Source organism: Balearica regulorum, chromosome 1, assembly GCF_011004875.1.
Source record: "Balearica regulorum gibbericeps isolate bBalReg1 chromosome 1, bBalReg1.pri, whole genome shotgun sequence".
NCBI lineage: Eukaryota > Metazoa > Chordata > Aves > Gruiformes > Gruidae > Balearica > Balearica regulorum.
Genome location: NC_046184.1, coordinates 194490298 through 194513581, shown reverse-complemented (window position 1 = coordinate 194513581; position 23284 = coordinate 194490298). Strand labels below are relative to the sequence as shown.

General features: G+C 39.0%; 1 protein-coding gene across 2 annotated transcripts in view; it reads left to right on the top strand.

Moving 5' to 3' along the window:
• Positions 1-23284, top strand: part of FRY (FRY microtubule binding protein) — a 253474-nt gene that overhangs the window by 20059 nt on the left and 210131 nt on the right. For both annotated transcript variants that reach the window (XM_075742053.1, XM_075742052.1), the window contains exon 2: positions 13601-13777. The gene's annotated coding sequence lies outside the window, so the exon portion shown is untranslated. The remainder of the gene's footprint in view (positions 1-13600; positions 13778-23284) is intronic.

Genomic DNA, 23284 nt, shown 5'->3' with positions numbered 1-23284 from the left:
CTGGTGTTACTGAGTAAAGTAACGGAAAGCTGTTTTCTGGGATAAAAATTGTAGATCTGCTGGAGCAAAGAACTGCAGGCATCATGCCTTTATAAACAGTTTTGCTTAATAAATGTGCCATTTAGTTTTATAAATGTATGATAGATATCAGTGAACATACACAACAGTTTTAAACACAGTCCAGCTGCCCTGTAGCAAACTTCACTTGTCATAAATTCCTTTTTAGCAATCCCAGTAGCAAGAGCTATTTTTCATTATTAATTAGCCCCATTAAAATATATAAAATACATGCAGTTGGCTCACATGCAACAATCCTGAGGCTGGGGGTGTTGGGTTTTTTCTGCTTGCAAGATGAATGAAATTATTTAGGGAAAAAACTTGACTGATATAAAGTCATCTCTGAATAAATATTGTGCGCTTAATTAAAAATATTTTTTTCACTCTTTTAATGCCTCAAGTTTGCAAACCATCTTATAGTAAATGCCCCATTAAAGCAAACATCTCTTCATGTTCTCTAGGGTAAGTTAAGTTATAACCAGGTTATGAACATATATTTAGAATTTTAAAAATGACAGATCAGAGTGAATCAAAACTAATTGAATAGTTACTGTGAAATAGTGATGGCAAATATCAAGGGGCAGAATTGAGAGATGGCTTAAAGGATAGCAAATATCAGTATCAGGTTAAATTTTAATTAATTTACTGCCTAGAATAAGTAGGGAGTAGCATACAGCATGTAACAAAAAATTCAGATTTGTATTACATGATGAGGCACTTGATTTCTTTCATTAAATTCTAAAGCTGCACAGACTTCCTGCACATTTTTCTGCTTAAAAATAGGCAAACTGCCACTATGATGATTATATATAAATGAATCAAGACATGCAAGCTGAGAGGAAAAGGAGAGGGGTTGTATTTCTTAAACGTAGTAGGTAAAGAGGATCATAGAGGTACTAGACACATATAAAAGTGATCAGCATTTTTGTCAGCTGGTTTGTGGTTTGCCTAAATATTCCTATTTCCCACAGATGATAGACATATTTAAAGATTGGGTTTTTGGACTTGATTTTGGCTGTCTGTCCCAGAACTGAAGCAAATGTAAAACTTGCATTGGTGTTTTATACATTGATAGTTTTATACTGATCAACCATGGTCTGTGTGGAAGAAACTGTATTCAAAACATGCATGTTTTTTCATACTTCTATTATATGCACAGTGCTTTAACCAGGGATTCATACTGAACAGGAAAGAAGCTTTGTGTTGTGTCTGAAGCAATGATCCATGTGTATGTAACAGTAACACTTTGTGGTGTCCTTTTCAAAAAGATCTTGGTGTAGTTGCTTGGTGGAATGGTTACATTTCTTTCTGCATTCTTTAGTCAATGTTACATTAGGTATTAGAAAACAGTCTTATTAATTGCGAAAAAGGGTACAATTTTCCAGTACATTGAAGGTCTCAGACATACGCTTCATTGGGGACATGAACTTGCTAATTGTACCTTTGAGATAACGCTTGTGAAGTTTATTTTTGAGAGAGGAGGGCTCTAGCTGCGCAGTTACAATCGAAGTGAAAATGATACAGATCAAAAGCTAATAACTATTATTAACCTCAAAATTGAACAACATGTATCTTTTAGCATGGCCCTATCATTAATGGGAGACTCTTCAGCTGTTGTCTGGTCCTTGCCTTCCTATGCATCCCTTTGAAATGAAATTTAGAGGGTTGTGAAGGTTTCCCTCCAGACATTGGACTCAGCAGTTCCTCTGGTGCTGCAATGAGCTGGGGTCATGGCACCGGCAGCAGGGGTGCACTTTCTGTGGCCAGTCCTACACTCTATTGTGAAGCTCTGCTGAGTGGAGCTGATGCGAACTAGGTTTTGAGGTCTACTGGTCCATTAAAACTGTGTTATAAAATTATATGTAGCAAAGGAAAGCTGTGTTATTGTATAAATACTACAGAGACAGTTATTTTTCTTAATTAGCTTTTCAGAAATTTTGAAATAACATCTTGGAAAACATAGCAGCATCAAAGCCTGTCTGATATGTGCACACACCTTCAACAAAAGCAAAGGGGGATGTTTTCTTCTTAATAGATTAATGAAGGGTTAAGTCAGTGTTTCAGCTACCTGGTATTTGCTGCTTTTCTGTTATATTTCCATGGAATTCAGAAAATCTTTTTTCTGTGCCTTATTTCCCATATAGGTTGCCAAGCATCATTAAATTAATTCCTTATATGTTACTATCTATATTTTGCATACAGGAGAACATTAACATTCAAGTTGCATGCAGTTCCTAATATTTGTTTACATTATTTCTTTCTAAGTGGTTTCTTGCAGAAAAGCAGATAATGTTGAGTATTGCAAAGCACAGATATTCTTAAAGTTCCCTCTCAAAACTTGAGACTGTACTATGTAGTTTTTCCACTTGTTTTTTTTTTTTTTAATAGTGATGGAGACTTGCCAAAGGCTTCAGTGTCAGAGATGAACAGACCTGGATCTTTCTCTGAGCACAGTGGAGAAGGACACATCAAGGGCTCTGCTCATTATTAATACTTTTGAGAAAAGGATGTTTAGTCAAGATAGATGTTCATCTTGTTTTGTTAGCTTAAGTTTTGAATAAAGTGTTCTCTGCTTAATTCTGAAGCAGTTTGCTGGCAGCACAATTAACAGTAGTGTATTGTATGACTGAAGAAAGCAATATTGATTGCAAGTATAAAGGCGTCCTTACGGATGCTCTCTGAATTGTTTAGTTTTCCTAAATGAAGTCATCTTTTAAATAATTTTGCAACTGAAGGTCTTTTTTTTTTTTAATTTACCCTGTTGTTTTGGCAGTCTTCACCATTCTGATTCAGATTTTGTTTTTGAGATTGTCAAACACATGACAGCTAGAAAGTGCAATTGCTAAAAGTATTATTCAGGACACTTTTATTATCAAGTTTGGGAACATGGAGTTTGTTTTTGTATTCTTTGCCAGATTACTTGATATTCAGAAACTTTGACTTTAGTACTTCAAATTTTTCACTTCACATTGGGATTTCCCTTTTGTCTTTTTTTGGCATTAAATATGATAGAATCATGGAATGGTTTGGGTTGGAAGGGACCTTAAAGATCATCTAGTTCCAACCCCCCTGCCATGGGCAGGGACACCCTCCACTAGACCACGTTGCCCAAAGCCCTGTCCAACCTGGCCTTGAATTTGCTGAGGATGCACTCAATCCCACTGTCCATGTCACCGACAAGTCCCAGTATCGACCCCTGAGGAACGCCAGTCACTGATCTCCACTTGGACATCAAGCTGTTGACCGCAAGTCTTTCTTTGAATGCGACCAGCCAGCCTGTTCGTTATCCACCGAGTGGTCTGTCCATCAAATCCACGTCTTTAAAATTTAGAGACAAGGATGTCGTGCGGGACAGTGTCAAATGCCTTGCACAAGTCCAGGTAGGTGACATCAGTTGCACTTCCCTTATGCACCAATGCTATAACCCTGTCATAAAAGGCCATCAAATTTGACAGGCATGATTTGCCCTGCCCTTAGTGAAGCCATGTTGGCTGCCACCGATCACCTCCTTATTTTCCATGTGCCTGAGCACAGTTTCCAGGAGGATCGGCTCCATGATCTTGCTAGGCACAGAGGTGAGACTGACTGGCCTGTAGTTCCCCGGGTCTTCCTTTTTTCCTTTTTTAAAAATGGGGGTTATGTTCCCCGTTTTCCAGACAGTGGGAACTTCACCAGACTGCCATAGCTTCTCAGATAGGATGGATAGTGGCTTAGCAACTTCATCTGCTGGTTCCCTCAGGACCCACAGATGTATCTCATCGGGTCCCATTGATTTGTGCACCTTCAGGTTCCTTAGATATTCTCAAACCTGATCTTCTCTTACAGTGGGCTCCCAGTCCCTGCCTTTGCCTTCTGTTACCTGGGCAGTGTGGCTAGAGCACTTGCTGGTGAAGACTGAGGCAAAAAAGTCATTGAGTATCTCCACCTTCTGCATATCCTGGGTAACCAGGCCTCCTGTATCCTTCTGGAGAGGCCCCGCATTTTCCCTAGTCTTTTTATCACCGTCGTACCTATAGAAGCTTTTCTTGTTGCCCTTGACGTCCATGGCCAGATTTAATTCTATCAGGGCTTTGGCTTTCCTAACCTGCTGCCTGGCTGCTCAAACAGTTTCTCTGTATTCCTCTGTATTTGCCCAGGAGGTCTGTGTCCATCCATGCAGGCCTCTTGGTGGTTTTGCCTGACTTCCTCTTTGTTGGGGTGCACTGCTCCTGAGCTTGGAGGAGGTGATCCTTGAATACTAACCAGCTTTCTTGGGCCCCTCTTCCTTCCAGGGCTTTGTCCTATGGCATTCTACCAAGCAGATCCCTGAAGAGGCCAAAGTCTGCTCTCCTGAAGTCCAGGGCAGTGAGCTTGCTGTGTGCCCTCCTTGCTGCCCTGAGGATCTTGAACTCCACCATTTCATGGTCACTGCAGCCAAGGCTGCCCTTGAGCTTCACATTCCTCACCAGACCCCTCCTTCCCCTGATGAGAACAAGGTCCAGTATGGCACCTCTCCTCGTTGGCTCCTCTTTCACTTGGAGAAGGAAGTTATTATCAATGCCTTCCAGGAACCTTCTGGATTGCTTATGCCCTGCTGCATTGTCCCTCCAGCAGATGTCAGGGTGGTTGAAGTCCCCCACGAGAACCAGGGCTTGTCAATGAGAGGTTGCTCCTGTCTGTTTATAAAGGGCCTCATCTGCTCCATCTTCCTGGCAGACCCCCACTGTAATGTCCCCTGTCCCAGCCCTCCCTTTAATCCTGACCCATAAGCTCTTGATCAGCTCCTCATCCATCCCCAGGTGGAGCTCCATGCACTCCAGCTGGTCACTGACATAGAAGGTGACACCCCCTCCTCGTCTCCCCTGCCTGTCCTTCCTACAGAGCCTGTATCCTTCCATCCCAACACTCCAGTCACAGGAGCCATCCCACCACGTCTTGTGATGCCAATGAGATCACAGCCCTGCAGGCGTGCGCATGTCTCTGACTCTTGTCTATTCCCCATGCTCCGTGCGTTGGCACAGAGGCATTTCAGTTGTGCCCGATGAAGCTGACTGACTGGCTGGAGTTCCTCTGGGCTGCCCTTCAGGTGCTCTCCTGCTGACCTGTGATCCTTCTCCCGGCTCTGGGCATCTATTGCTGGCACTGGCATCAAACTGGTAGGAGTGGGATGGGTTGAGGTTCCCCTCCCCACAGCAACTTTAGTTTAAAGCCCTCCTCACCAGCTAGATATTTTAATAAGTAAGTGGGCAGCAAACTGATTGGTATTCTGAACTAAAAAAAGTTAGCTACATGCCACTTCTGTTAGGACTTAAGAGTGAATAATTAAGAAGAAAGACTTTGTTTTACTCTGTGAAGGCATAACGATAGACAGTTTAAGTCAAGGGGAGGCCTTGCTTGGTGGTTATTTAGCTTTACTATTCAATTTCTACATTTTTAAAACTAAAATAACAATTACTTGAGATGGAAAAAGAAAAAAGTAATGCTGTACTACAGAATTTGTCTATTAAAGAGACAAAGAAAATTTAAACTAAATCAAAGAGATGGCTAATTTTGTAACACTGAGGGAAGCTACTGGCTGCAGTAGGTGTGTTGTTTGGTTTTGTCCTTAAGCTACTTAGCTGGGGAAAAAATATGCAGATCATGATAGGAAAAGGGTCTCTGGAAAATAGATTTCTGTTCTACCATTTTTGGTCTTTTCAAATTTTGGTCTTTTGGTCTTTCAAATTTTTCTTCCTGCTCATGCCTGCAAGAAAAGCTGGAAAACTTCAGGTCTAAATCTTGTTTGGGATGCTTTGTACAGATTCTGTAAGAGTTTCATCCCGAGTTTATTTATTGAAAATTGCAGTGTCTGGGTCACTGGAGTTGCTTGCATGTCTGATTAATCAAAACAACGTGGGGAGGGAGATCAGAGAAAGGAAAACTATTTAGTGAAATGCCAGTTTACAGGTCAAATGTAATTAAAACTAGCAAAACAAAAGTAGTTTCTATCTGAAAAGTATTGCAGCCAGCCACATCACAGAAGCCGACTAAAGTAAGTATCAGATTTTTGGCCCCAATTAAAAATCTGAGATTTTTTATAAGAGGATTATTTTCCGTATTTTTGTTCAAATGGACCTCCAGTCTTGCTGTAGTCACCAAACCAACACTTGATGCACCACTGGAGATGCTTACAGTAGGACAGCAAGCTGCAGAACTCTTCTGAGAATGCAGCACTGTCCTGCTGGTCACCACCACCTCCCATTTACCTTCCTCTTTATTCATGTGTGGAAAACTCGTACCTTTTAAGCAGTAAAGTGTTTTCCCCTTACTACTTTGACTCCCAAAGCAGCACGACAGTGGTTATGTGATGATCCCTTTCACCAGGAGGAAATCAGTGCTGATGCTGGAAAATGAGATCACTTCACCCTACATGTTGCTGTCCCGCCAGCCCTCTTGTGTTGGCCATGCTTAAATCTTCCCAAGACAAGTTAATGTGAAGTAGAGGGAGGGTTGGGGTTTTTTTTGTCTGTTGGGTTTTTTTTTAAATCGTCTATATCTCAGACATTTGTGCCTTTTAAAATACCATCTGATTCTGTCCTTTTCACTTTTGAAATCCTTGACAAATACAAGTTATTTAAGACTTTGGGGCAGTTTTGAGGTGAAATTTATGTAGAACTGTTGTGTTTTAAAAAGTTCTCTTATAAAATAGCCAGAGACATGAGAGTTTACAGCTAGAATGGCATGGCATTTATTAATAGTACTTTTCAAAGTTTTCATCATGTGGATCTCTCTGGAGAGCCAGCAGGGCTGTCAGTGACCATGGTGGGAGGCAATAGTTCATGTGCTGCCACCCTGCCAGCAAATGAGGTTGAACCTGGCCTTCACTTACCAATTTTTAATAGTTGAGGTGTTTATTTTGTATCACTTTATCTTCTTTTCTACTAATGAATTAAGTAAATGTTTTTAGGAGCACAAAATGTTTATTAGCAAACTGCCTTTCTAATAGTAATCATGTCATGTGGGCATACAGTCAATTGGTAAGATGAACATTTTGTCACAAATTAGATAAATGTAAAAGAAACACATGACCTTATGTATGTTTGGTAAGAAACAATCTGTCAAGTTGAACTCTAGGGATTGTAAAATAACACATCAGAGAATAGTGCCTTCAGAGTACTGATATGTGTATCAATCTATTTCAGGGCATGAAAGATGCATCTCAGACTCTTCATTTAGTAAATGCATTTAGTGCAAGGTAATGTAGTTACCAGAAAAGGCTCCTTTGTAGGAGACCAGTATGTTGGGATAAGAGTTGAAATAAAGGCTAATACTGGTTGTCTTTGGGAGCATGAGGACAAAGCGTGAGGACTGGGGCGTACGTACAGTGTGAGCTGTATCGTTGTACAGAAATGCTCACGCTGCTGTTCTGAGCTGTTTGCACCAATTCAGAGCTGCAGACTGCTCCAGCCTGGCCAGGTGAAACCAAATGAGCAGTGCACTTAGTTGGGTAGATGCAGGCGACTGATAGAGCTCTGCTCCTTCCAGCACCCGACCCAACAGCTGTGCTGCTCGGCAGTAGCTGCTCTGAAGCAAGCGCGGGTGTTACTGGTACAGCACTGCACTCCCTGGACTGGCTGGGTGCATCCCTGCTGCCTGGGAGGTAGCTTCTCCCCTCCGCATTAAATACTTTAAAAAATGAAAAATACAGAATGAAAGGTCTATGTGAATATAAATGGATAACTTCCCCAGCTAAGCTTATTCTCACTGTGGTACTTAATCAGTTTCTGGGCAAGTAAAGGAAGGGAAAGAGTTTCAAAATTGAGGCGGAGGGTGAAAATCATTAAATGGACTAATTATTATGAACAATAAAGTGATACATCACCAAATATGTTTTGGGGTATTTTTTCTCATTCACTAAGGTTTGAAGTACTGGTTTCCTTTATTCTCTCACAGAATATTTATTTATAAATTTCCAAAATAATCTATTTTATCTTGTAATTTTGTCTACTTTCAAGCAGCGCAAACTTAGTAAATTAAATTAATAAAGTTAAATTTATCCCTAAGTCAACAGTAATTTTAATGTTTGCCTTCATTTTTTTTTCAATCTAACATCTCAACATAAAGATACTAATACTGAACCTCTCTCTGTAAGTATTCAAAATAGCCAGCTATTTTACCAGTATATTTTTAACAAATTCTGGGAAGTTGAGATCGTTTCAGTATTCAATGGGAAGGGAACATTAGTGCCAGAACAGCAAAATATTTACGTGATCCTCTGCAAAGATTAACCTGTTCTCTGCACGAATTATTTCTCTTAATAATCATTATCATATTATTATCTCAGAATTAATTACAACTTTGAGTTGAAAATATTTTAGCTGCCTTCGATTCATTTTTCTACGATGTTGGTTGTTACCTTCTTTTCTTAGTAAGTTATATTTCTCATGAAGAACAGCAATATTTCGCCTTGCACTCACCGTTTCTGCATCTCTTTTTCATTTTTTCCCTCACTTTTAGTTGCAAAATGTGACTGGTGCAGTTGCTGTTTTGAACCCCACCCTTAGGGTTGCTAGGCAGAGGAACTTCATTGCGTAAGTAACCTGTAACTGAACAGGCTACTGCAGCCCTAACCAGCCGTCTAATGAATAGCCAAGTCTTAAAGGAAGTAACTTCTAACATTTACTGTTTGGAACCAGGCTTTTTAAACACGGAAAAAACGAAGAGGTAAATTTGTTTTAAAATAACAAAACAGCTGAAGTGAAAGAAAGAAGTTCCAGCAGAAACTAGTATAAGGCAAGAATATGAATTCCTGAAAGTAACAGGCAAAATAGTATCCTGAAAATAGATGATAACATCATGATTGCAAATGCTTGATGCCTTTATTCAATTCTGAGGTTTAGGGACGTGGATTCAGTTTGGGTCCACCTTTGGCTTCTAAACTGGTTAGTTGGCCTCAAATAAACTGCACAAATTATGTGAGATAGTTTCTGTTTTGTTCTGTGCAATAAATATTTGACTTTAATAAATCAGATCTTGACATGCAAAATCAAACTGATTTCTCCATCCCTGTTAAGTGGTAAAATATAAATTACTCAAAGTAGAAGCATATGTAAATATTTGAAATAGGGTAGTTAATGCTTTCTTAACAAATAGTACTACAAATTTGGATGGCAAAAGTTTGTGTGTATTTCAGCATGTTCTGGAGATTATTATCTCACCATCGGTTTTTATTAGCACTGTCTTAAAGTCAATCAACACAAATACTAGGAGATAATCATGTCAGGCTGCATGTGGGAAAGAAGAGAAGCAGAGAGGAGAGCCTGGAAGGGTGGTGAGATAGTGGGCAGGCAGGATGCTGAGAAAACAAAACTAAGCAGATACAGAACTGTACAGAGCTTAAAGATGCAAAGTTTAGAGACAATGTTAGGAGCAGGTTTGCAATAGCTGGTGACATTTCTAAGACTAAATATTTCCGTGTTGTTAAGGTCAGTTAAGAAAAGCTCTTTTACTGGTTCTTTAGATTCTGGTCAGTGTTGGCTTTAGGGTTTAGCTGTAGGTAGATAAAGTAGGCGGTTACTCAACCAGTCAGGTGGTGGAGGCAGCCAGACAGCTCAGTGAGACCTGTTTTAGTCCTGCCTTTCCTTTGCCTGTGGCTTTTCTTGAGTGGTAGTTCAAGGTCTGTAAAATGGCCAGGCAGCAGCTCTTCACCTCTTTCTGCACAGCTGGGCATAGGCTGATTTTCACTGTTCCCACCCGCCAAGGGGCCAGAAAGGACAAGGCAGCCCCGATAACTCCCTGGGTGGCTTTTCTCAGAAGCAGCCCATACCACCCTTACCTCCCCCAGCGCCATGAGAGCACGCCTGCTTCTGCATGTCGGCCCTACCACTTCCCCCTCCTTCTTCCCCTCCACTCCCCATCGCAACTTCGCATCTGCTGCTGCAAAGCTGTGAGCCAGCTTTGTGAAGCAGCTGCTGGGCTTGCTGGGCTAAGGACCTTTGCTTCTGGAAATGACACCATCTGGCCGGAACAGAGTACATGGACTTTATATTTAGATTACCTTGTATCTGGCATCTGGACTTTATTTATCTGCGTGCTTGACAAGACATGGTTTGAGCACTTTCTTCTGTGGATGATATTCTACGTAATGTACGTATTGTCAGTTCTCAGTTGCCACAGTGAAAGATGTTCCATAAAAATAGTTGTTCTTTCTGTAGAGCTGTCATTTCCATTGGTGAGAGCTGCACCAGAGATGCCATTTATTATTGGTGTCTATTAGAAATATCAGACACAGAGAGGGCTGGTAAAGAACATTTTGCCCTTGTGATTAGACAGATCAATTCTGACCATCTGCAAAGATTGCCTAATGCATGACAGGTCCAGCAGTACTGAGTATTCTGATACTAAGCTACGTTGTGCTGTATATCTCAAGTTTCTATCAATAGGACTGGGTTGTGGGGTGGTTTTGCTTTTCATGTGTGTTTTTATATAAAGGAATCTTTGTCATAGCTTAAGGACGAAACAAATGACGCTCTTAAATGAGTGCACAAAGTAACGTGCTGCAGGAAAGCCAACAGAGGGTGCTGGAGTGACGCAGCTCTTACCTTCACTAGTTTTACAGTTTTCCGAACAATGTGTATTTTGATAAACCTCCTTATTTTTGGATGTCCTACTGTACAGCTGTGAAGTTACTGCATTGATTGTGTGTTTAATGCCATAATTTTCATGCTTTCAAATATTATTTTGTACTATGAAGAGCATTTCAGAAATGCCCATTAAACAAGAAAAATGTGGACCTAATTAGTGCATTTATTAATTTTCTTTACCTCTAAAAAGATATATAAATGAAAACCCTACTTTTTCAGAAGAAAAAGTTGGGCACAGTGGAAGTGCCAGTGGTCTCTGTGACATACATATTGTATTGCACATATTTTGAGACAGATGTAACAAAGCACTGATCTGTGAAAGTCATCATTTGGTGCAAATAATACTTGTGTAGAAATAACTACTCTACTTACCAAGAAATGTCTCAAGGAGGATGAATAAAAAGTTAGATAGCATATGAAAAATCATTGTGCAACACTTTGCAGTTAAACTAACTATATCCATACTGTACTCTGTATCAGTTTCCTCATTTTTATCCTTGTCTGGTTTCTGCTCTGGTTGGAGAGGAGACTGTGCCCTTTATATACTGAAATGAAAAGGTGGTGTGTCTGCACATGGTTCTAACGTTTGGCTGGAGACTGCTAGATTCAGCTTGCCCCTGTTCTTTGAAGTAAAGGATGTCCATGAAAGTCAGTATTTACAGTGTTGCCTGAGAGTCTGTTATGGAAAGCACTCCCTTCCTCTCTGCCTGACCCTCCTCCTCCACCCAAAGCGAAGGGTAATGACTTCAGGCTACCAGAGATTGGAAAGTGCAATTTATCAAGTGGATATGCAAAACCAGGCGATTGCTTTTAAGATGCAGTCTCTCATTACTGCACAGATGTGATGTATGGCTGACTAAATCCACTCTGTTGTACTGATGATGATAACCTGAAGTATTCCATATTATTGGGATTTTCTCTGATGAGTTTAAAAGTTGCTAACCCATTTTTGTCCAAAAATTTTGTATGTCTCTGACAGTGTCTCGCAGGCGTGAACGGACTTCTCAGTAGGGAGATGAGGAGCTAGAGTAGTTGCAGGAACCTGTCAGATCTACTGTCTGTCACTTCTCATTTTCCAAAACCAAAAAGTGTCTAAACAATGGGGCCTTATCTTTAAAACACATCTGGAGTATAGCATACAAAAAGATACCCAAATTTGCAGAAAGTTTGAAGGAGCAGATCTGAGCCATGACTGCCCGGTCTATCTCAGTGACTTTTGACTCAGATGCCACAGTTTGATAGTTCTCTTAACGTTCAGGAAACTTGAACATGCAAGAAGAGAATTATGCAGAGTTACAGCAGTGCTTTTTAAAGTGTGGGCAGAGCTACTATTGTGTTTTTATGGCAAACAGCTGCCAAGGGCTATCCAGAAGGAAAGAGGCACTGAAGAGAGAGACATAAAAATGTATAAGCCCTTTAATAACACACAGTGAAGTGGTGAGCATGGTTTCTGTTGTTAAGGGAAGGGTGGGGAGAGGAGACAGGGTTGTAAAACACTTCTTTATGAGATAACAGAAAGCTGAGTATCATTTGCTAATATCACCTCAGTAGATCTTTTAATTAAGTGCCCAGTTAAACATTTCATGGGGCTGAACAGGTCAAGTAATGCCATTGGGGTTGGACTGTCCTGTTTGCTGGGTCTGGAGTATTCAGATTGAGATATGCTGCTCAAGAACACTGTGCTTGTCCAGATGGGTTGTGACTCTCTCTTTGGAGGTTTTCAGTGCTTTCGTTGGATGAGGCCCTGAGCAACCACACCTCATAGTCAAGTTAGCAAACAAGGTGTCTTACTCATCTCACAGATCTATGTAGCATCATCACTCCCTGAGCTCACAGAGAACACTCAAACTGTCCTCATAGTAAAAAATTCACATTGGATTTGATAATCCAGCATTATGGGCCTCTGGGCATAACCATTATGGGACAGCGCTCTCCAAAGTGCGGTACCCAGATCTGCTGCGAGTGCTTTTGAACACAGACATGGTGCAGGTGGCAGTCTCAGTTTCAGAGCCTTGGTGCATGTAGGGATCTGCTCAAGCCTCTTGGCTTCTTTTCCATCACCATCTTTTGAAATGGCATTAAAACCTAGGACACACTGACAGCAACACAGCATCATAAGATGAGTGTGTTGCTCAGAGTAGGAGCACTAGAGACAACTTCATGCTCCTTTGGTACCATGACCAGGGAATCCAGGACATAAACCTGGTACCCAGTAAGAGTAGTCTTGCAGTCCAAAAGCTATCTCTATGTCAGGATTTTTGGGGGCTGAAAAGATTTCAGCCAGTCTAGGTGAGGAAACGTTGCAATGCTAGCTTTGTGCTGCTTCCGTATAGCATAAGAGCAAACATACGTAGCCTGTCTCAAAGAATGGTTATGGGTGAATAACTTTTGTTTCTGACCCTGCAGCTGTTATTAGACTGAATTAAAAAATTGGCTGCCAGATGCCTGTGGTTACACCAAATAGAAATATAATGCTTCCTATTCTAATAGGGACCTTGCAGTTATACTCAAATAGTAAAAGTAGATTCCTGCTCTCAGCATTTTTATTTTCCAGAGGCACCACTCTGTTTACTTCTGTTGAAGGAATTACAGCATAACTCAGTTTCCACTTTTGCTTATGGTTTCTCACCAGAAATCTACAAAAAAAGTCCAATTCATCTTGTCAGTGTAAAGACAAGTTGTAATTTAAAAACTTTACAACATTTGTATATAAAATTTTCCCACTTGTTTTATGTCTCTATCCAAGAGCATGAATTCCTGGTAAGAAAGTATGCAATATTTCTTTTAACAGCATCTATTATGAAATGTTTGGTAGATAAATACAATATTTAAGGTCATGTTTTAAGACTTGGATTTTGCTTAATCTTTTGTTTAATCTGGGAGCAGTAATATATCGTGTTGTCCAGGTGACTGAAGGTTAAGACGACTTTTTTTTTCCCTAGGTAGTTGTGATGGCTCACAATGCAAAACAGTGATCTCCAGGAAGCAAGCAAGACAGCATCCAGACTGTTTGCAGTTAACCCATCTCTGCCTGAACTAGTAACCTACTTATGAAAATTATATTGCAAAATTAAAGCATTAAGAGAGATCGCTACTGGAAACTGTTGCTTCAGGGAAAGGTAAGACTTTGCATTAATTATCTAGCTGTTCTGGATTTACATGAGATTTTTCTGTTAGAATGATAATAAATTTTGTGTATGAATGCATTTCTTTATTGGATAAATGTGGCAAATATTATCCTTTCTTTAGTAAATAGTTAAGTCTTTTGCATAGGTGAAAAATATGAAACATGCGTATTGGGATTTGGAAGCTCATGTATATGTAGTTCTTACTGAAAAGGATTGTGTGCATGAATTTAAATATTAGGCAATGACAGATTTGGGTTTCTTATGGCCTCACTTTAAATATGAATGACAAAGCTGTATTAAGACCATCACATGTGACGTGAGATTGTACACATACTTTACTATGAGTATTTGTGGACTCTTTGTCTTAACGTTTGTAAAAGTTGGCAAACCATTACCAGGAGCTGAAGAAACTTCTGAGTTTTAGCTAACCTGATACAGTGCAAGTGTTTAGTTAAAGCCTTCCTGGGACTGAAATTCCTTACAGAAAACAGTTGGCTGTAGTTGATTTTGTAAATGCTGATACATGTTTGAAAAAGATGAATACGCATTTTGCATGTGTACTAAATAAGTATCTGAAATAGCTGCAATTGCTACCGTGCATTTGTATCTCAAGGAAAAATAGGGAGCAACATGAGTAGAAATTCATCAGCATCCTTCTCTTGAATAAAACAAAACCTTTTTTTCCTACTGAAAAGGTTGGATGGGTTTTAACCTATCATTGTTAAGCTGTAGTTAGTCCTTCTGTCATATAAAAATAAGACTTGGAGTCAATTAATTTGGCCCTATAATCGGCCATAAGTCACAGCAAATTATATTGTAAGCAGTATTTCTCCTGGAGTCCTGGCTTCCATAGTGCTCCCAATTCTACTCCACTGAAGAAAGAAATATTTTCTTTTGTTTTTAGAGAGCAGTACTGTAAAGGCTCTTAACAGGGCCACGGACTTTTCACTCTGAGTAGCGATTTTTATGTTCTTTGTTGATTGCTTAAATACAGATTTTTTTGTTTCAGCTTTTCTAGATTTTTAGATGGTGGTTTTCAGTACATTGGGACACTTAGTATAGTACCATTTATTATTCAGTACCTATTTTATTTTGATGTAGTCTTTTTTTTTTATCCAAGACAGTGCAGATCAAAACAAGTAGAAGCATGTATTTATGCTGTAGAGCACAGAGATCTGTAAATGTGTGATATATATTCTAGACCTGTATAACCATTATGAAGATGGTGATTTTCATTGCCTAGTGGTAAGCTGTTCTGTGCTGTGTACATGCATGCTGACATGAAAAGGGCTCAATATGGCTGAGTCTGTAAGTTCTGTTTGACTTGTGGTAGGGCTGTAGGACACATCTCCACAGCAGCATTTGTGATTTCAACCTGGTGTACCATTGGAACGCGCTGAAATTCCTGCATCAGTCACTGAAGGGTGTAAGGGAGACGTCTAACCCATATAAAATTGTGCGGCTACAGGAGTCTAAAGCATGGTCGCTAGTGCTCTAGATAATAAGATTGAGCACGTATTGTTGCACCACGTGAGCCAGGAGGGAATGCGTGATGACTTTCATCTGGAAAAATACAACTATATGTAATTACAAGCACTAAGCTAGGAAGTGAGAGCTGTTTCCTAGACTACCTTGCAACTGTAATTCTAGGACCTCCTACGTCCCGGTTAGGCAAACTCAGAAAACACTAGATTTGACCACTTCTGGACCAGTTTACCTGTTTTACTGTGCCTTGAAACAACTGATTATACTAATGCTTTTCCTTGACAAAGCAGTTTGAGAAGATACAACCTCTCAGCAGTTAAGCTAATGGCTTCTGAGTGAAAATGGTATCTCACTGCAGCAGGTTTCCCACTCCAATGAATACAAATTTGGCATTTTAGCAGGTGTCTTGTAAATGTCCTTGAACTCAGAGTTGGAATTATGTGAATATGCAAACTTATTCATAGGCTTTTATTTTCTAAAAGGGACATAAGACTAACTGACATGTTGTACTCGTTTTCAAAATCTCATCTCTTACCATTTAGAAAAAATCCCAGGGCACAAAGGGAATGATTTAGTTCCATTTATCTAGAACAGTGTTGTTTTTTAATTACACTGGTGGCATATCAGAAAAATTAGCAGTCCCAAAGTGTGATGAATGTGGGACCTATTATCTCTCCATAGGTTCTCTCAGGTTTTGGAGGATGACGTTGCTGGCACAGTGAGAGAATGCTAGGGGAGATCGTGTCTGTTGCTACTCATAAACATAACTGCCTTATTTCCTCTTATTTATTTTAATGCTGCACTACAAAGTTATGCTGTTTGATCTGATAATATTTTAATACCACATTTGTCCAGCTCTAAATTGAACTCAGTCAGTTCTGTGCCTTTGGCTTTTGGAAGTAACAGATGAAAACTGTCTATATAGACCCACCAAGGCATGTGACAAGTTATCTGGCAATAGTCTAGGAATGCAATTAAACATGTTTAGCTATGCACTTTGTTTGCTATGTTAAGAGTTTTAAAATTTTGCAAAGTGGAGGCCTCACAGGACATAAAAACTCAACTGTTTTATTTTTAGTGTTTTGACTTAATTTTTCAAAGGTTGAGAAACTCCATCATTTCTTCACTTTTAGTTAATTGTGAAGCCTGTGTTACCTGTGAAGGTCCTACTTTTTACTTAAGTTCTGATAGCAAGCATTGGTTTATTGAGTGTCAAAGAAAAGTGCAGATCCCAGCAGCTATAGGTTCAGGAAATTGTTCTCCATTTCCATCTCCCTTTTTGGAGACACTTAAGCCTGGCTGTGTGGAAGAGTACAATTCTATAATTGCCTAAACTATGTACATATATACATGGATCATAGCACTTCATAAGCTGGTGGATAAGGTATTTAAACAGGTTGGACTGATACAGGGGAATAAATAAGAGCTAGGTGTCCAAGAATTGCATGAATAGACCACTAGTTTAAAAAATAAAATGAGGAAACCAAACTGAAAAGGAAGAACTAAAGATAGATTTGTTTTGTTATTGTTAGGGATTCCTGCTGGTTGCATAAAAATCACTGAACTTAAAAGGTCGTACTATCAATGTTCAGTACCTTTCAAACATTCATTTTAATCTGGTGCAGAGATCCAAATGAAGACTGACACTTGGAATTTGGGGGAGGTAATATTTTTTCCTAATTAAAAATATAAATGTTCTAGCTTGAAATCTGTTCCAGGAAACAGATCAGCATTATTCATCATCAGCCAACAGTACTGATATTGACTCGAATAAGGTAATAACATTTTAGGGCTGATAAGCATAATTTAATATTGCCTAAGAGTATGTTTTGTTTTTCTTTTCATGTTAAGGTACTGTAATAGTTCATGAAAAGAGTTTGTCAATATTAATCCCAGAAGACTTCTGCAGAATCTGTGTAGCTGTAAGATGTGTGAGTGTTTAAATAATTTGGGTTTTGCTTGTACCTTTTTACTTCCTTAAAAAGGGGGGGGGGGGGGGGGGGAGAAAATTAAAAAGTGGGAGACCTGCATCTGCTATTAAAGAAAATATTTTTTGCTTAGGAGTGTGCATAGCATGAAAGATATCACAAAATAGGCAGCAATTCTTATTGAAACAGCAAATACTTTAAAAAAAAAAAATCACAAGATGAACAACAAAATCACATAAAGTATGCTGTTATTTCCAAAGCAAATATTTTACCAAATAGGTTTTTATACAAGGAACAAGATGTACAAGGAACAGGATGTGATACATATCCACTACAACATTTTAAACACATTTTAAACTTCCTGGCTTTTCCCTTGCTTATATTTAGATAAAGCTTAAATGTTTCCACTCAATGCTATTTTGCTTCAATTAAAACAAATAACATTTTCCCCATGTAGGTGGCCAATTTGGGGACTTTTTTAAGTATAAGCAATTTTTTCTTGTACGTGTTCCTCCATATAGTAGAATAAAGGAAAGGCTTTCATTCTCCATTCCCCCCTATAGAGAAATGAGCTAAAAAGTCCAAAGATACAGATATACTACTTTTTCACTCAGTGCTGATGTGCTATTTTGGGATATGTGCTGACCTACTTTCTGGATTTCCAGAAAGCAAGCTGAAAAATTTTAGCTCAGGTTACAGAAAGATTTGGATTTATTTTTCAGTGGATTTTTGTACATCCTTTCACAGAGATATGCACACACATGTTGCCTAATGTTGGGGTTGATGTACAGTAGCAAATCAATATTGCCAATTTTTGTACAATTTCAACAATAATAGCAGCAGAAGATTGCTGCTAGACACCTGCCTTTAGAGGATTTGACAGGAAGATGTTTCCAATCTAGCGGTGCAGTTATTCAGAGTTACATGATAAGATAGAAAGCTTTCCGTTCCCAATTTTGACTAAATTTGATACCTAAGTAGAAACATCCAAAATTGCTGTAAGAATCTCATTATTCTATTTTTTTCCTGTTTCTTCAGCATTTTCGTAGAGACTGGAAGATAAAACCCCTTTGAATCATTTACTTTGACTCCATGTATCTCCTTATTCAGCACTCTGACCATCAAAGAATGTTCAGCCCGTTAGTTTGCCATTCCCAATTAAAATAATGATACATAGAGCTTGGGAATTGTATGAACAAATTAGGAGAGAACAAATAACGAGAGATGAAGACCTGCACCTGCCCTCTGCTTGGGGCAGAAAAAATTCATCAACCCTGGCAACACTGCTCACATGTGGGCTCTTCTCAGGGGAGCAGCTCTACTGGTGGAAGAAGATCCTTTTTAGTTTATTGTGCTTCACTCATGATGACTATAGTGCAGAAAGTCTTGGTGTGGCATTCCTGTCATCTAACCTATATGAGCATACAAAGATTAAGCATCTGTAAGTCTTGCTAAAATTCTGCAGTTAAGGGGAAAAGAATTTCCCCTATCCTCAGTTAAGGGAGATGAATTCTGCCTTGCAGAGCTACATCTCTCTCTCTCTGTGTTAACTATAGATGGAGTTTAGACTTTAGTAACAATCTTTGAATGTGTGCAGCGAGGTGAGAGAAATCCAGTCCCTTTTCTTTGTATATACCACAGCTAAAGTAGTGAATTTTGTTGATTTATCAGTACTGATGTAGTTCTGCTGGGAAAGGCTGGACAGTGTAAATGAGGTCTCAGGTTATCATGAATGGCAGGTCTGAGTCTTTCTATGACTTACAGACAGCTTCTCACTTCTCTGGAAAGTATTATGACTTACTTAAGCTAACCTGTGGATATGTTATATGTATATTTTCTAAGGCATTTGATTTGATATTTCTCTTTTCTTAAATTTACATTGTATAACATAAAGACTATATACAGTACTTTTAAAAAATCTGGCTTTCAAATCTTCATTTATAGTTGATAATTGAGGTGAGTTTTAGCTCTGTGTGAGAGTTATGTTAAAAATTCCATAGATTGAAAGCTTTTTAGTAGGTTTTTTTTAAGCATTTGTATGGAGTAAATTTTTTACTGATTACCTATCTTCTGTAGTTCTACCACTTTCCAGGGTGTCCAAAATTGATGAGATATTAGTAAATAATGAAATTGAACCAGTATTACAGCATGATAGTCATATGTGAATTGCCTAGTTAAGCACTCATGGTACAACAAAACATGTTTTTAATGCTGCTACATGGAAGGTAATACCAGCACAGATAGTAGGGTTACAAATACAAAACTCTTCAAGGTAGTAACTTGAAGGAAAGCCAAAGGGCAATTTAAGAAGCTTGTTCGGTTTAGTGTGATGCTAAAATATTGTGGTACTAAAATATTTTATCCAGTGCCTTGACATTTCCACTTAACAATGAGGTATAATAAAGGAGAGAGTTAAAAAAGATGCCGGTGGAATTTTTCAAGGCCTAGGAGGGAAAAAAACAGCAAAACTTTTATACTCTGAGGCCTAAAGAGTTCAGTCATACACATTTATGGAACAGAAATTGCAAGCTGCTTTGATCATCATCTACATATTCTTGCCTTTTAAAAAGCCATCTCAAAGCAAGGAATTTCTCAGCTTTATAAATAAAGCCGCCTGGAAGTTGAAGCTGAACTAGCTCAATCCAAAGCCAAATTTTCTCACAAGAAGGGAATATTAGCATTGAAATAGATGAGTTGTAGCATCTCCTAACAAGGAAGGAGGAATATTCCTATCAGTGCAGAACGGGCACTCCCGAAAGCTAACTTTAATCTTGCCACTACTCAGTATAGTTAGTGGAGAGGCAGAGGTTTTTCCAAGATGTTATTCCCAGCCCTGAATCAATGGCTCTGTCCACTGGCTGTAAAAGAAGTACAGGAGACTAGTCTCCCAGACTGAAATTAGGCTTTATGATTTAATTCCTACTCTCCAATACTTTCCAAAAGCCTATCTTTAACCAGCAGGAAAAACTCTGCAGCCTTCTGTATACAGTTGGTCCAGATGACCTACAGTTATCTCTTGGTTTTTATGTGCCTGTGCTGTATTCTTTCGCTTGCACGCAGATGTGTCCTGCTCATTATACTTGAGAAACATATCTGGGAATCTCCTTTCTGGTGAAATGTGATCTGAATTTCACCCATTTCTCTGTGTGCTTCCAGTCTGTGTAGGAACCAAGGAGATCTCAGGTTATTTAGGTCCCTTGGGACCCCTTATTATTTTCCACCCTCCCAAAAAATATTTATTACATTTGCACGCTATGCTGAAAGAGCTGTTTCACTAATACTCTGCTGTTTAGAGTCACGGCTTGGAAGGATAGACCCAAATAATTTTCTCCACCTCAGAAAGATAGAAATGATATGACCAGCGGTCTGAAGCGCCATGAGTAGGTCTCATCCTTGCTATTGTACTTTTTCACTTCCATAACTGAAAGTTGTTCTCAGATGCAAAGTTGCTTTATCAGCTAAATTTATAGTGCTTAACTACAAAAAATGTAAGGGTAATGATTCCTAACGCAAATTTATTGAAGGACTTATCTTACTGATATATGTCTTCCTGAAAATAATTAGTTTCTATAGTATTACCACTTTTCCTTGGATGTTTGCATAATTACAGATGTGTTCAGGAATGTATTTTTCATCTTTGCCTGTCCTAGAGACTGGTAACAACTTGACTTCCCAGAGATAAGCCAGATCATGGTTTTGTACGCTATCACAGGCATTAGTTCTTCAAATTCCTCTTGAAACTAATCTGAAATGTCAGGAAATTACAGTTTAACCAAGCTATGTGAGGATACTGCAACAAGGCTGCACAGTCTTTGTTGGAGTATCTTTGAATCTAGATTAATTTCAGGATTATCATCCTGAGGGCTAAAAGCCCTAAATGGCCTACAGTCGAGCTGAAAAACTATACGCTCCTCAATGTTTAGCCTCTCGTCTTAATTTTGGGGTTCTAAAGCCTGGAGCAGAACTTGCAAGAAGCAGGAGGGTGATGGTGTTCATGCACCTCCTTGGACTGTGGAATGAATCACTGGAAGAGTTCAGTGGGAGTCTCGCTATGTTTTGGGAGTGTTGCAGGATTTATCTCCCTTGACAAGCTTTTTTCTCTGTCAGTAAGCTCTTAATTGACTGTGTGAAATAAATTCCCCAGTTCTGAAGCCCTGTATGGAGATAGCAGTAGAAGACAGTAAGGAGCAGAAAGGTGTTTCCTTTTCTTGAGAGCTGATATATGTGTCGATTAATGTTCACAGTCAATGGGCAAACAGGTATCTTAAAATATGTACTTGCTACAGTGAATGTCTGGCTTAAACTAGGTTGTTGCAGTTTCATTTAACACTAACATTTTCTTCAGTTTTTTCATACATGTTACTAGTCAGAATAAGGTTGTATTGTCTTAGTTTAAAATTTACCAGTTGCACTGCCGAGACTCAAAAAAGTAACTACTTTTCTATTCTGTTGTTGCAAGAGTGATCTTTATTTCTTACTTTCATTGTGTTCAGTAGTGTGTACACTGTCTTTCTTTCCATGACAATGTAAGAAGAGCTCCAGACTGCTTCTAAATCCACACTGATAAAATTGTGTAGAAAAATTTTCCCTCAGCTGCCTTCATTTTACCCAGGCAATGCTTTGCTTACGGCAGATGGGAAAGGGGGAGAAGAAAGGGACACAGAGACAGAGAGAGAGACTATTGATTTGCAATATGGAGTTCAAATTCAGGAGCACTGGCAAAGTATGACTAAACAGTTCATCTAATTCAGGTGCAGTTGGTAAGAGAGGTGGCAGAACCCTGTTGTAAGTCTGAACACAGAAAAATGCCTATTTTATGAAAAAATTATCTTACTGTATTGTAGTGTCAGATGCAATAACTGGGTCTTATTAATACTGTTCAAGTGCAAATTAAATATTTATAATAAAACTACAGACATTTAATATTGTACAATTAAACACGTACAAATCAGGTGTGGGGTATTTGTGTCTGTATCTGCAGGTTTTAAAGATAATTTACACATCTGTGCTTTATGATGCTGTAGCAATGTCATGTTGGATCTTGTATACCACCGACTTCTGTAGCAGAAGCTGAAACTCATGTCCTCAGGGTTGTGCCTCAATCAGGCAGTCAAAGTAGCTGGTAAGGATGTGTTCTGGTGTTTCTAGAGCTTTGGCCTCAGGTGGAAAACCTTCATTTTCCTATTGACTGGTCTCTCACTTGGGATAGTTTTATAAGTAGATCTGAGGAAGCTGAAATACAGCCAAGGATATAGAGAGCAAATTGAGTCTTTTCCTAATACCAGAGAGAAAATAAAATTAAGTCAAAGTGTATATAAATCTGTATGTTACACTTCCTATGAAAAGCGATGCGCTGAAAGCACGCCAGACAAATAACTTTAAACCTATTTCTGTGTGCCAAACATCAAGAATATGTGTGTGGTTCTGACTCTCCTGCAAGTGTGACAGCCAGAAAGGAGGATGGTTTGCTGACCAATGGATATGGAATGCATTTGTCATCTCAGACAAAAATATAAGATGCTTTTGTAAAGACTGCTTTTGTATCTCGGGCAAATTAAAGGATAGGCTCACACCTTGCAGTTTGTGTGCTCCTTTGGCCAATACTGTTGCTTTAATAGATACCTTTATGATCGCTAGATGAAACTGAGAGCACTAATTTAGAGAATAAGTTGAATAAAACTAGGCTATGTTTCTATCACTGTTAGGGATCCATCTACATTTATTGTATTGTTACTAAAACTCTAGAATTATCATGGCTAAATGTGGCTTTTCTATTCAGTGCAACGTGCCATGCATGAAAATGAAGTGAGCTTTTGGGGAGAAGATGGAAAAGCTGGAAAACTATAGGCTCAGCATATAATCAAGCATATTCTGAGCTTATACTGAACAATAAAAATTTCTGTGCTCTGATTCTTTTAATAGTAGTTATGAGTACACTTATTTCTGAAAACAGTATGATTTGTGCATCTGAATTTATGTGTGGCCTGAGTACACATACGAGATCCCTCTGTCTGGCGACTCAAACAAATTATAGGTACTTTACATATTTGTCTTAAATGAAAAACTGAGATATAAGCTATACCTG